Below are 13,912 nucleotides of genomic sequence, written 5' to 3' on the forward strand. Positions count from 1 at the left end.
CTGCTCGTATTTACATGGGTGTTGGGATTAAATCGAGCAGTTACTCTTGCACGTCCGGTGGAGTGGTCCGTCCATAACCTCTCAAGGCTAATATAAGACAACAAAAAAAGTCGCTACTCACAAGATATTTGTAAACACGATACCCTGCATAAAGCTCTTCATCGTCATTTATTCATTGTATTTCAACCAGCACCAGGGGCTCAGTTAACTCATTCTAACCGGCGCCATCTAGGCGGTCTTCGGATAGCCTGCCGATCGAGAGGGCTGGTGGTCGTGGCGCCGACGATCGCTGGTCCGGCGTCCCCTGAGTTAGGGTGATGGGAGAGATGTGCTCTTGTGCTCCGCACTAAACACTTCACATTCCCCCCTTTGCCTTTTCACGAGTTCTGTCTCATGCGAGGTTCGGACGTTGGTTGTTGAGCGACAGGAGGTTTTAGTCGGTTCGACTCCAACATACCCCGCCCACCATTCCCAGTGGAGGGCGGAACTCCGGAGGTTTCCTCCGTACTAAAAAAAAGGGTCTCAATTAAGCATTGCTTACTAATGAGGTATCTGTTCGATACGCGTTTGAAAAGACCTACTCAATTTAGCAATATACAGATGATCCTTCTTCGCATAGACAATATTTGTTGATAAGACCTTTAACATGGTTTTCGCATGTCGTAGACATAATAACTAAGCAATTTTTTTATGGTACGGAAACTGTAAAGTTTTTTTATTTTTATTGTCCTTGTAGGCAGACGAGCATACGGCCCACCTGATGGTGAGTGGTTACCGTCGCCCATGGACTTCAGCAAGGTCAGGGACAGAGCCAAGCCGCTTCCTACCGCTTAATACTCTTCACAAGCCTCTTTTAAAGAAGAACATGTCATAGCGCTCGGGAAACACCGTGGAGGGGAGCTCATTCCATAGCCGGATGGTACGTGGCAAAAAAGACCTCTGGAAACGAAAAGTCTGGAAAAGTCGAATCATCCACAATTAAAAAAAAACAGCTTGTTTTGACCGTAAAAGTAGTTTAAATTATATCTTTACTTAATTTATGGAACGAAGCCTAATCCAAGTAATGTATCTTTTCTCTGACATTAATGTTTTGTTCATAAAGCTTTTCTTCTAGTAGCGGGCCTCGATTCATTCTCTGCAATAATTGTACCGTTTTATGTCTCTTCGTTTATGTATTTTGTGTACACTCATTATTATTTCAATTAACTAATCTTGTAAGAAAAAAAATAATTGTATGGCCATTAACATGATTCCAATTTGTTATTGTAAATTGAATTTATGTAGACCTCCTACGAGGTGAACTGACGATCTGCTAAAGGTCGCAGGAAACCGCAGGATGAGGTCGGCGCAGGGCTGGTCATTATGGCAAACCTTGGGGGAGGTATATGTCCAGCAGTGGACGTCTGTGGTCTGATGATGATGATGATGATGACTGTCAATCTTTGTTAATGAGGTTAGCTCGTGCACATGCTTTATAATATGTTTGAGACTTCGACCTCATGTTCTAATTTGGATAGTAGAATTCATGTCTCAAATTACTACTGTTTATATTTTCATTAAAAAAAAGGGGGACTGATAGTCATCTCAAACTATTCCCCATTTAATATTGTTACAGTCGCCATTCCCTATAGGGAATTCCCCATTTAATATTCTTGCATTAACTCATCTAAAAACAACTATCTAAGCTTTTTTTTATGCGTTTTATGGAATGGTTGTATTATTGAATTGAGTTAATTGAAAGTGATCGAAAATTTGCACAGTTATCAATGGTACTCACGTCAAAGCTTACGCCATATTTCAATGTACAATATAGGGCACGTACATTTTTTAATATGAAATGTATGTGTGTGTGTACCGTATTGCGAATATCATTCCTTATTTAAGAAAAATGTTTTTTTGCGAGGAAAATCTCTCTTTTCGGAAAATCGATGATGAATTTTAATATTTCGTTTTAAATTGGTAGGTATGCTGGCGTCTTGCGCGCTCATACAGTAACATAATTGTGTTTCATCAGAAGGAGGATAATATCCGCTCTTACTTATAAAAGTTTGGCAAAAAGATTAATCTATATAATTTTCATTTAGATTTTGTTTAGTTGTATCTTGAATGGTTTTTATTTAAGAAAATTTGTAATGTTTTTGATGAAGGTATTATAAATGTCGGAGAAGCCACAATTATTAACACCATCATCAGACATCGTAGGGGCAAATAGGGTGAGCGAGCTCAGAGGAATATTGAGTACATCAATCATGGTTGTTGTCTTAAAACAATTTAGAAATCTTCTGTTGACGTTAGCAAACGAAAATGAATGACAGTTCTTAAGACGGAGGCACTGTTATCCAAGAAGGCTGGTTGGTAAGTGTGATGGCGTCTACGCGCCTCCATCGGCTTGGCTCTGTCGTAGCACGAAGTTAGCCGAGTTCCGACGATACCGCAATCGTGCTGCCATCTCTCAGGAATCGTGCTGCGTTTCGTTTAGCTACCAAACTCATGACCGTCTCCGACATAAGAATATCCGGTGAAACACTTAACTTCCCAATAACATATTTTCGCTTATACGAAGGCTTAGTTACTATGACCGCGTCGAAATACATTTCCGATCCAGGTCACGCAACAACCATCCGCCGTGAACGCCCTAGACACGTTCTCAAGAATCTTTCTGAACCAATATCAGTGTTGTGAAAGCTATTGGTAACAGTAACCAAAACACATTTCACCGTACTGGTCCAACTCAACGAATGTGAGCTTTAGGCTATAGAATCAGTCCACTGAATTTCCTGCCCGATATTACCAATGGTAGTCGTAATGCCGATCTGTTAATAGATGTAGTGCAGCTGCCCTTAAGCTGGTAGGCCTTTTCTAAGGGCGCTCGGGTAGTGGTTAGCAGTCCTTCCTCATCTGGATGAGTCGTCGAGTACTGAATAAGTGGCGAGATCTTTAAACCAACAGCGATTATAAGTACCAAAAGAAAAAAATCTTCATACTCTGGGTTGGCCAAGCAATACCGTTTGCTCGGTCACTATAATTGAATATACGTGTTTCTTCTGGCCACGGATGACTTACAAAAAGTTTAAGAAGCGTCTGAAATTTCCCACGAAATAAAATTAATACGAGAGGCCATTAAAGTTTAGTAAATTATCTCAACAATACGAAAAGAAAAACCAGTAATTATATATTTTTAATTTCAGTGAGGACTAAACAGAGCTTAAGATACCGTTCTCAAATTTCTTAGTAGATCGATCGACCTCTTACCATATTTGTTCGTCAGCTTTTACACAGCTGCGTTTTTCTCACGTTTGTTTGTAGAATGTGATGGATCGCGGCATTCCTAACTATCCTCTTATGTAATCAATTCGACCAACGTATGACCAATTGCACATGATCTATCCATAGATAAAAGTTTCGTTCTCTGCTGTGTCATTCAGATTTTGTTTAGTTGAATTGCGGGTCTCGTTATGGTGGTATCATTCGAAGAGGGTTTTCATTTCGACTTACATTGCTTGCTTTGTATGAGTGGTATTGCCACTTCTATGTAACGTTATATTTGCTAGGTCCATACAATTTTTTATGTAACCCCATTTTCTTGAACTAACAGAAACGAATTGGGTATTTAGTATTTTTATTTAGTGTAATATGTAATAGTACTTTAATAATGAAATACTACAAAAAAAAAAAAGTGTGTGTGTCCGCTCCGACGCACGACTGGAGTTTACTGGATATAAAAAATTAAACGAAACAATACTAGAAATAGTTCTATATTACGACAACACGATACACAACAGATTATTAACAAATTAACGAGACACAAAACAAACGACTAACAAATATATGAAAATACAATAATGAGAGAAACGCGCGATCAGTACGAGGCTTTGTGGCGGACTGCCGGCGCAGCAGCCCGGCGTCACCTGCGATAACGCGGCCGCGCGTTGGCTCCTGATTGGCGCGCGCACGCATCACGCAATCAGGAGCCAATCAGGCGCATAACGCATTTCGTGTGACATGCTAGGCGCATAACGCATTTCGTGTGACATGCTAGTACGATTTTGGTCCCCATAATTTTCATACCCCGGGCCTATATATGTAAATCGATTCTAAAGGAGTAAACTCCAATTAATTTGAAATATGTTTTTTATTGGCGGTAGAGCGTAATATAGTCTGTGCGGGTAGATAGGTACCACTATCGTGCTTACTTCTGGCGTGAAGAAGTGATATTTTTCGATTTGAAGATTGAGACAACCTTTGTACAATACGACATGAAACTCGACCTTATGCATTAAGAATGGTAGTCATCACGGCTTAATCCGGTCACCGTCCTCGCCGAACCCGTCGCTTGCGACGAAGGGCTCGACGAACGAATTAACCCATAGACACAACCCACTGAGTTTCTCGCCGGATCTTCTCAGTAGGTCGCGTTTCCGATCCTATGGACAGTGTTAGCACCGTGAGCTCACCTATACACGTTAGGGTGAAGCTGAAATAGCCTCTCAAGGCTATTAGCAAAGGTAGGATAAAAAAAAAAAAAGTGTGTGTGTCCGCTCCGACGCACGACTGGAGTTTACTGGATATAAAAAATTAAACGAAACAATACGAGAAATAGTTCTATATTACGACAACACGATACACTACAGATTATTAACAAATTAACGAGACACAAAACAAACGACTAACAAATATATGAAAATACAATAATGAGAGAAACGCGCGATCAGTACGAGGCTTTGTGGCGGACTGCCGGCGCAGCAGCCCGGCGTCACCTGCGATAACGCGGCCGCGCGTTGGCTCCTGATTGGCGCGCGCACGCATCACGCAATCAGGAGCCAATCAGGCGCATAACGCATTTCGTGTGACATGCTAGTACGATTTTGATTGGCGCGCGCACGCATCACGCAATCAGGAGCCAATCAGGCGCATAACGCATTTCGTGTGACATGCTAGTACGATTTTGATTGGCGCGCGCACGCATCACGCAATCAGGAGCCAATCAGGCGCATAACGCATTTCGTGTGACATGCTAGTACGATTTTGGTCCCCATAATTTTCATACCCCGGGCCTATATATGTAAATCGATTCTAAAGGAGTAAACTCCAAAAACGGTTTTGTGTGCATGACCACTTAAACCGGGATGTAGGCTCGTGTTCACGCATCTATGTATTAACTAATAAAAATGATAACCTCATAATTAGCTTTTAATACAGAGGAAGTCTTTATTTTACCTTATTTATTCGACTTACCTTATTTACGATCTTCAACAAAGCTTACGTTCATTATTAAATTATTTACGTTCACGTTGTTCGTGTTTCATAGCTTCGACGAATAAACTTTTACGTTCGTGATAATGTGAGATTAGCTTCATAAACGTAGCTCAATGCAGCGATGACTTTACATTCGTTTAAGATTAAAAAATATTTTCCAAATAATTTTGCGTGACTCGAGTTTTGATATTGTAAAATATTCAGAATAGTTTCGTTCTTTTTTTACTTTAATTAAGAGGTTATTGAAATAAAGGTTCCTATTGTACTCTTTAGAGGCACAAGTCAGATAACCTTGATATTACCAAATTGTACCGCCACCAGAACTATGTACATAGAATAGATAGGTCTCATTTCGTGCAACAATTAGAAGTGGGCGAAAATTTAATTACAATTAATAAGAATACACTACATTCAAACGTAAATCTGAAAGGAACGCAGAGCCTTTTTTTATTTAGCATGTTTTTGTTTCAATGTTACCTTGTTTTGGTTATTAAGCATTCGCCATTTCAACAAATAATGCCCTTACTTAGATGGTGACTGTTTTAATTAAATTTAATGGCCGTGTCGAATTCATATAACTATTAACAAATGTCAATCACTAAAAATCCTATCTACCACAAGATTATTAACATCATAATATATTCCTAAAACACTTCTTTTTTTCATTAGTAAATATGTAGAGCGTATTGATAGCCCACAAGGCTATAGGCCACCACGCTGCCTATTTCTGTCATGCATTCGGGTTTCAACAGCGGGACAGATTTAATCAAATATGATTGAGATTTCGACTTCATATTTAAGGTGGATTGCGGAGTTTAAATGGTGATGTAGATTCCAGAAACCATTTAACATTAGGTGGGGTCATTCGTCCATCTTTTTTCAGTCATTTCCTCATTGCTGAAGATCGTGAATGAGTTATAGTTTTCTTGCTGCTTTTCTTCGCCTATTCTGAGGTTTTGCTTCGCGGGAGCTTCTAGCTACTGATTCACGTGCAAAAAAAAAACAAAAAAAGCATACATGATATAAGCCACTAATCATACTATCATAAGAGACAACGACAAGAGCTTGAGCCAGGCGTTCCAATGTTATACCTTTAAAGGTAGGACCTACGAACAGAAGAAGCGGTAGAAAAAGGCAGGGCACTAGTTTAATCGGCTGGGGGGTTCGCCATACACCCTGCCACTAGTAAAATCACACCACTTTTTATTTTTCGGGCAGGGGGCCGAACCTAAGCATCCTTGGGACCGCGATTTGTTCTTCAAATCTGTAGGGCGTCAAGTCTTACATTCCCCGCGCGCCCCTCGGTGCAGAAACCTGGTATGAGGCTCAGCACCCTGCCCGAAAGAAAAGGGGGTCGAACCTCCTACGGGGTATCCGTGTTTAGGGGGCACAGGGGGTATCTGGGACTTGATATCCTGTGTAGATATTGGTAGTAAAACCGCACCATGCGCCAACGCGTTTGGACGTAAACCACAACGCTAAATACCGTCTAATTTTCACAACGAAGTAAAATGATATCGCGTTTTCCTCACCCTCGTTCAATTATATCTGAACAAACGTTTTTTCCCTTCCGAATATCGCCCTTATGTATTACCTGTTACGTAACGTACCTTTGTACGTACATACTCGAATTACGGTTTGTTATTTTATTCACAGCTCGTGTCTTGCTTGTTTTTTATATTTGACAGTACAAGGTTATTTACATTTATATTTAAACGAGAATTTATATAGCAGGTACAAAAGCGGTATTTAGACAAAAAAAAAAGTGCGTGCGTACAAAGTACACATGTCAGAAGTGAAACTTTTTTGGCAAACTAATTCATAAGTCTTGCTTATATTTATACAAATCTAAAACTTTAGATTTCCGAGACTTAGAGGAAGGGAAAAAGGAAGATAAAATATGTTCCCGCCAAAAGTCTGTCAAATGTCAATCTCAAACCTCAGTGTTGACAGTCACATTATGTTTAGATTTCTAAATTGTAAATGACTAATATTTTGCCAATTAAATTGACTAAATTAATTTCATGCTATTTGATTAATGTTCCAAATTCTTTTCATTTCAATTCAATTTCTATTAACATTTTTCACAAAAAATTATAAAACATTAAGCTGTATGGTATGATACATTTGCCTTTCCTGTTAGAAAAATACAACAACTACTACTACTGACATTTGACGAGTACTTAATTTCAATAGTAGTTTGATGTCACTTCCGTTGCATACCTGCGTGACGTTCTGTAAAAATTTTACGCTCATGCGCCTAAAGAAGTTTCACTTCAAAAATCATTATTTATACTTTATTTCAGTTTTTTTCAAAACCATATAGCATTTTGTAAAAATTACTTTTAATCTATGTTAGTAACTTAAAAATCTAACACATAACTATCAGACATACGCTAAAATATATCATTAGTGTTTTTTTTCCTTTCAAGTGAACAAACAAAATAAGGCTCTATGAAATTAGGTACTTCTAAATTTTAGTATCGTAAATTTACTCATGTAGAAAGAGCATAGTGGACTTTCTTAATATTCGTATTCTAATGTATAAATTTGTTAAGGACGTCATAATCACGTATTGAGGGTCGGATCTCCAGCAACGGTATGACGTTTCTTGAAGATTTAGAGTAGGTACAATTTAAAAATAACTGGTATAGTGTTGGTGTAAATTCGCATGAATCAGCTTCGATTTGAACGATGTAACAGCGTTTATATACATATTTATAGTACTTATGTATTATGTGTGTGCCGGGTAGCCATCATACAGCACCAGACATTTAACAGATGCCTGAATCTCGCTTACGACATTTTCAAGATAAGCTTGCATATATACAAGTTCCAAACAACATTCGGACCGTCGGTCTACCGAGCAATATCACCCGCTCGGTGGAAGATCTACCCTCCGACGTATATCTCCACGTGTGTTCTATTTCTCTCTATGGTATTATACCTAAGTGTAACGCATTTAATTCAACGGTTTGTAAGCAGCATGACCCATACCTAATACCACCATTAAATTATTCTTAAACAAATACGAACCTGTACTAGGCATTGTGTAGGAGCACTACAATAACTATAGAACCTATCTCCGCATCATAGATATTATGTAGCATGGACGTAATATAACGTTCCACTTTTTATTTATTTTATTGCTTATAACGACTTAGTTTGAAGGACATAATGTTTATACTGATCATAAATTTTATTGCCCTTGTAGGCAGACGAGCATACGGCCCATCTGATGGTGAGTGGTTACCGTCGCCCATGGACTTCAGCAATACCATGGGCAGAGCCAAGTCGCTGCCTACCGCTTAATAATCTCTACAAACCTCGTTTGAAGAAGATAGAGAAGATAGAAGAGAGAAATAGAAGATTTCAAAGATACTTTTAAGGTTTAATCTCCTGTTTTTTATACATACATCTCTATCTCTTGTTAAGAGCCGTAAAAAAGGCATTTACGGTTTGACGGGTAGGAAGTCAGTTACCTCAACTTAAATGTTTGGTCTCTTGTCTTGAATTAGGTAGTGACATTCACGTTATCGTTTACACGGGGCTCGTTTTATATACTCAGCAATGCTCATCAAAAGAGTCCTATAAAAGTTTTACGTCCATGTAAGCAGCACGTACGACCAATACAGTGTCTTCACGTTCAATATAATGTTTGTTAGTAAGTGCGCTTTGGCCGGAGGTAATTCGATTTTCATACTAATGTTCCTAAAGTTGCCTCTGTCTCCTATCTACCGGAAGAGGTTAACTAAGCGAAACTCCGTCGTAACTGTTATTATAAATGATCAAATATTTACAATAGTGCTCGCTACAATTACATGTAAGTTGACGGCAATTTATTAGCTAACTATTCCGAAGTCATTTCGCTGTTCGATTGTCTATTGAAAAGTTTGTATTGTTGTTGTAGTACTAGGGTACCCCGCTGGTACATAGGGCCCTCACAAGTTGTTTCCACTTTACCCTGTCTTGCGCTTGCTCCTTGACATCACTCCAGGTCACGTTGGCAGTCCTCATCTCATACTCCACGGTGCGTCGCCAAGTGTGTACAGTGCGACCAGGTCTTCTCCTGCCAAGCGGTTGCCACTCAAACGCGATTGGTGCTGCGCTGTAGAGTGTGTCCTATCCAACGCCATTTCCGATGAGCAATGTCTTGCGCGATGGGATTTAGCTCACATTTAATCCAAAGGTCTTTATTAGAGATAGTGACTGGCCAGAATATGCGGAGTATCGACCTCAAGCACTTATTTACAAATACCTGCATTCGGTTCGTGAGTGTCTTGGTCACTCTCCAGGTCTCACACCCGTACAGGAGGACACTTTTGAGAATGGAGTCGAACAGGGTCAGCTTGATATTATTAAGATACAATAATTTATTGATAGTTCAAACATCTGAATTGTTTCCTCCTTCGTTCATCGCGAGTTATAAACGCAATAAAAACTAGTTTTACGGCTTAATCTCGCCTATTTATTGTGATTTCGACGTTTTGAATAATTTACAATTTTCGTGGTCACGGGTGACTGCTCCAGTGGTTTTAATTAAATTTCAATTGGCTTGCAGTAGTACATAATCGTTATTCGAGCGATATATTGCTTGTAATTTAAATGAATGAAATATCTAGATATCTATACTTATAATATTATAAAGCTGATTTGTTTGTTTGTTTGAACGTGCTAATCTGAGGAACTACAAAAAAATGGTAGTCGAATTGATAGCCTCCTCTTTTGAAGTCTTTAACATTTTATTATTCAAAAACATTTTCACTTTCTACGTAAATGAAATCGCGGCTAAAATTTAGTATTATGACAAAGTAACTATTCCACGTGGACGGAGTCGCGGGCAAAAGCTAGTATACTTAGTCTGGCCATAAATACTGTTACAAAGGAAAACAAAAAACATTGTATGGTAAATAACATTTATTACTTTTACAGTGTGTTAGTTTAATACATAAATATAAAACAATTTAAAGTATAAAAAGCTTATTCGAAGTGGTCTCCATTGTCTGCAATTCAGTCCGTTGAGGCCAGCTATCAATAGAAGCACGCACTCTTTCCATGGGAAAATTTTTCACTGCCAATCGTACGGATTGTTTTAGGACAAATTATCATGGCGTTTAGAGCAAGCCGTACTCTCTAAAGCTGACCATAAATCATAATCCAGTGGATTATGATCGGGACTAGACGACGGCCAGTCTTCAGCTCTGATGAAGTCCGAATCGTTCGTTTCCAACCAAGACTGCGTAGACCGAGCTTTATGACCTGGCGCCGAGTCTTGCTGGAAGGACCATTCTTGATTATTGAACATGGTGTTGTTAAGAGGCTTCACTACCTTTTCAAGAATGGTATCTTGATACACTTGTGCCGATGTTTTGATACCTTTTTCACAAAAGTATGGCTCAGTCACTCCTTTATAGTTAATACCCCACCAAACAATCACTGAAGTCGGATAGTGCCCACGTTGCACTCTGTCGACTAATTGGAAAGCTTCCTTAGACCTTTGAGCATAAATACAGTCATTTAGTTTGTTGAAATGTTGCTCAATTGTAAAAATTTTCTCATCCGTAAACAAAAATTTTCTATGACCTCTCTTTGTGTATCGCTTCAGTGTTTCAATTTTACCACCCTATTCTCTTTTAAATTATCAGTTAAGAAATTACCAGTACGTCTCTTATAGGCTGCAAGTCCTAAGTCATCTTTTAAAATACGCGACATGGTTCTAGGTGCTATCTTCATCTCCCGAGATAAAATCTTTTGCTTTCGGACAGGATTTCTTCGAATTCTTTCCCTTACTGCTTTGACCACCTTTTTCGTACGAACACTACGTGGACGGCCAGATCTTTTTCTGTCACAAACAGAGGAGATCTCATTGCACCTATTAATAGCCCGGTACACAAACATTTTACTAATACCAAGCGTATGGAGAGTTTTAAAAATTGCATTTGGCTCCATACCTACTTTGTGTAATGCAATCACAGCGACTCGGTTCTCTTTATCACCCCACTCCATTTTAATATCGCAAAATATTGTACAATGTATTGGCGCCAAAATGAGAAAACTCAATTTCCAATCATAATATAAAAATGACAGATTCCAAATTCAAATGTAATATTTTGTTTATTTTTAATTGTAACAGTATTTATGGCCAGATTAAGTATAATATAGAGGTGAACAAAATTAGACAAGTGAAATAATACGTATGAGTATAGATAATTGTTCGTTTATGAGAAACTAATCATTTTATTAAAATATGTATGAAAGGTAAATGAAATATTTTAGAATCTATTCATGAATTTTAAAAGGTTAACGCGAGCTTCATTTTGTTTACCCGATCCTTTACAAAGTTTTCGTATTGAAATATTTTCGCTTGAATGCTACTCAATTAATTGAATTCCTTTTTTGGATTATGTTCGATACAATTAATATTATATTTACTTAATAATTTTAATAAAATATATGCCTTTGATATTTTCAATGAAGCACTCAAACAAATTACTAGTAATTTTTCGTGATTATTATTTTAATTAATTTTGTATCGCAGTAATTGTCACAGCCCACCTCCGGTTAATTGGTTATTAAAAATCATAAACCAACTAGTACTGTACGTATAGAATATCTATATATAAATAAAACCTAGTATAAATAGAAATCGGCCAGTAACAATATTGTACATTGATGATATTGTAGAAAATATATTATGTTCATATATATTTTTACTGGTGGTAGGACCTCTTGTGAGTCCGCGCGGGTAGGTACCACCACCCTGCCTATTTCTGCCGTGAAGCAGTAATGCGTTTCGGTTTGAAGGGTAGGGCAGCCGTTGTAACTATACTGAGATTTTAGAACTTATATCTCAAGGTGGGTGGCGCATTTACGTTGTAGATGTCCATGGGCTCCAGTAACCACTTTACACCAGGTGGGCTGTGAGCTCGTCCACCCATCTAAGCAATAAAAAAATAAATAGTAATTTAGCATTTTCTTGTATATGACAGCAGCTATCATAGAACAGAATTTAATTGGCAGGTGCCTGAATCCCGCTAAACATTTTCAAGCTTGCTTATACTCGTATATAAGTTCCAATCAATAACACATTCAGACCGTCGGTTTACTGAACAACTTTACCCGCTCAGTGGAAGATCTCTCCTTTGTTGTTTCCCCCAAAGGTATTCTGGGGAATCTTCAATGGAAAGCGTATATAACAATATTAATCGTTACCAGTGTATTCATATTATATTTTTTTTAATTAGTGTATGATCCGTTGAAAAAGAAAAAAATGTCTATGTACCTCAATTGAGTCGATTATTATCAAAGCCGGCAATCTGACTTTTGGACAATGATTGGTAAATCAGAAAAACGAATTATTGACTTTGTATTCCATTGGCAGTCACAAAACTCTTCGGAACGACATCTTAGATAAATAACAGGTTAATTATTAACCTTTATTTAATGCAGGTTTTGAACCGTATTCTTTGAAGGAGACGATTATATTCAAATCAATCTGTATTGACATATCAATAATTTTTTTTTGTCCAAATGCACAGATTGCCACCTTTGATAAAATAGACGACTCAATTATAAGAGTTTTAAAATGTAGACATTATGCGTACAAACTTATACATATTATACACGGATTAATTTTATTTTTTTTACGCAAGTAAAAGCTACACAGTAATATGGATATTAATAAAAACTTTATGTTTACGATTGTTATGTGTGTCTTATGATCGATTCCCATCCATCATTTACGTGCCATGCGGTGATGGCTGTTCGCTTATGTGCCCATCTATATACGGTAGGCAGCGGCTTGGCTCTGCACCTGGCATTGCTGAAGTCCATGGGCGACGGTAACCACTTACCATCAGGTGGGCCGTACGCTCGTCTGCCTACAACGACAATAAAAAATAAATAAAAAAAACAAATAAAAAAAAACTTATACAATATGTGTTTTATTTTTTACAGATATATGGGGGAAATCGAAACAGCTATTATTAGCTCTTAAAGAAGCATTAAAACAGCACTCTAAAGGTATTTCTTTCGTTTTTGTCAACCGTTTTTTTGTTTAATTGATTGACGAGGTCTATTTGTATCAATAACAAAAATTACAGCTTTTTTTTAGGTTGATTTTAATTCGTGCATTTCATAATACGGATTCTATTTTTATCTGTTTGCCATTGGCGATTCTTTTAACAATGACGTCAGTGGAACGATATGAAGGTTTTGGAAAATGATCGAAAAAGTTCTGAACTATCATTCACTAGGATTAAAGATACCCCTAACCCCTTTTACAAGAGCAATGTTCCTAGCAAAACTAGTTAGTAAATGAGTCGACTATTATCAAAGCCGGCAATCTGACTTTTGGATAATTATTGGTAAATCAGAAAAACGAATTATTGACTTTGTATTCCATTGGCAGTCACAAAACTCTTCGGAACGACATCTTAGATAAATAACAGGCTAACTATTAACCTTTATTTAATGCAGGTTTTGAACCGTATTCTTTGAAGGAGACGATTATATTCAACTCAATCTGTATTGACATATCAATAACATTTTTTTGTCCAAATGCACAGATTGCCACCTTTGATAATAGACGACTCAAATACTCAATATAAATAAAGTCTTAAGTGAAGTGTCAGAGATTGTCGTTGAGTTAGAAATA

At 37.7% G+C, this 13,912-nt stretch overlaps 1 protein-coding gene across 4 annotated transcripts in view; it reads left to right on the forward strand.

Annotated features, from left to right (window-relative positions):
- The window catches only part of LOC149501295 (uncharacterized), a 335,239-nt gene that overhangs the window by 161,741 nt on the left and 159,586 nt on the right, over positions 1-13,912 (forward strand). For 3 of the 4 annotated variants that reach the window (XM_089734009.1, XM_089734007.1, XM_089734010.1), the window contains one exon: positions 13,213-13,278. The exons of the other annotated variant lie outside the window; for it this stretch is intronic. The gene's annotated coding sequence lies outside the window, so the exon portion shown is untranslated. The remainder of the gene's footprint in view (positions 1-13,212; positions 13,279-13,912) is intronic. 4 annotated transcript variants of the gene reach the window in all.

This window comes from Bombyx mandarina, chromosome 16 (assembly GCF_030267445.1).
Source record: "Bombyx mandarina strain Sakado chromosome 16, ASM3026744v2".
Classification (NCBI taxonomy): domain Eukaryota; kingdom Metazoa; phylum Arthropoda; class Insecta; order Lepidoptera; family Bombycidae; genus Bombyx; species Bombyx mandarina.